Below are 1,879 nucleotides of genomic sequence, written 5' to 3' on the forward strand. Positions count from 1 at the left end.
ATAAAAGGGGGTTTACTATCTGCTGCTGTTGTAGAAACTGCAAAAGAAAATATGCTGTATGTAAAGCCTAACTGCTCAGCAGATGTCAGCTGCAGCGAACAGATGCAAACAGCACCAGCACTCGAACTCCCGGACGGAACGATAGTAGAGGTAAGTAATTTCCGTGGTTTGTCTCAGTTCTCTGTCTCCTCTTGCGTCTACCTTTGTATCTCCTGTCTCTCACTTTATCTCCTTGCTTCCCTAACGCTATCTGTTTTTGTCTCCTTTCTTAGTTTTTGCTTTCTTGGTTTTGTGGTGTCTGTACAGCTGGGGCCTGATGAGCGAAGCCGCCCTTGTGAGGTTTATTTTGGGGGTGAATGCTTGGGAGATGAAAGACCTTCTTTAGACTGCAGTCCAGCTCTGAAGGCACAGGTGTTGGCTGAGGCTACTCTCCCGCTGTTGATTACATCGGCGTTGAGGTGTATAGACACCCCGTTGCAGGCAGCGCTCAACAACCAAATTGTTTTCTGCAGAGGCGGATCTCTCTTGCGCGGGTTGGGGGACCGAGTAAAAGCAGANGTGTTCGCGAGCGGCCGGAAAGATGCAGCCTGGTTGGGTGCTTCTATGCTTTCTACCCTCTCAACATTTCCTTCTCTGGCCATTCAGAAGCAACAGTACTCCGAGGGAAAAACAAACAAAGCCGCTCTTATAGATAACCAAATTGGAGCACCATAAAGAGAACGATGCTCTTCACTCTCAGCCGGGGACCACAGGCTCCATGTACACCACAAAAGTGCTCCCAGATATACCCAGAGTCTTCAAGCTTAGCAGAGATGTTTGTGAGCTGTATTGACGTCAAATGAGTTAAAATAAAAACTCCGCAGGAGCAGCTCATCTCCCCTACCAGTCTCCAGGCTTCCAGGCAACAGCAGCACGACGGGGTGGGGCTGGTATGAAGATATTCGGCGGCCGGTTATGGCTGCCCCTGCTGGTGCATGCATCACGAACTCTTTGTGGTCTGTACACTACAGCTGTGAACAACACTTATTTGTACCTCTATACCCAGCACGCATGCATGCAGAAGCACGCGGAACAACACACTTCAGACAAACCGTGCTGCTTCTGTTCTCCTCTCCCCGCCAAGCAGCGCGCGTCCTCGCGCATGCATGGCTTTCTAACAAGATATGGATGGAGCGGTGAGAAAGCGAGCTCGAGGGGGGCTGTATCCCCCAACAAATAATAATAAAGTAAAAGTAGAGTAGCAAGGCTCAAAGAACGGGGGCATCATTCGATGCAAACTTATTCGTGCTGCTGCTGCTGCCGGCCACATGCCGCAGCAGCAGCCATGGCCTGCCACATGTTACTACACGTGGTGAGGGGTGACAGGCGCTTCCTCACGGCTGGGTTACCAGCCTCTCTCTTTTTTTTTTTTTTTTTTTTTNTTTTTTTTTTTTTTTTTTTTTGAAAGTGCGCGCGAAACGAAGAGAATGAGAAGCGCGCTGTGAAGGAAAGGATTTGCATGCATTTCTCCGTCTTTTCCGAAAGCATCTCTGCACTGTTTGCGGTGATGTCAATTCCCTCTTCTTTCCTTGGGATACTGTCTCCACGTGTAGAGTGTACGAGTGCTGTTGGGGGAGCTGAGAGTGCAACTCAAAAAGAAAGAAATGCGTGAAGCCATGCGTGTAACCCACTGCAATGCAGAGGTATTTCTCAAGAGATAGAAGAAATACATGCATTTCTTTCTTTTGTTTTTTTTTTATCTGCAAGATGTATCAACCACCGCCACAGAGTCACCGAGTGCATGCCGAAGCCTATCGTGGTGAAACGGCAAAGCATAGTATTCCAGTATCCTAGTAATACCATAACTATATATATATATATATATATATATATATATATA

This window comes from Eimeria mitis, genomic scaffold (genome assembly GCF_000499745.2).
Source record: "Eimeria mitis Houghton genomic scaffold, Emh_scaff2040, whole genome shotgun sequence".
Classification (NCBI taxonomy): Eukaryota; Apicomplexa; class Conoidasida; order Eucoccidiorida; family Eimeriidae; genus Eimeria; species Eimeria mitis.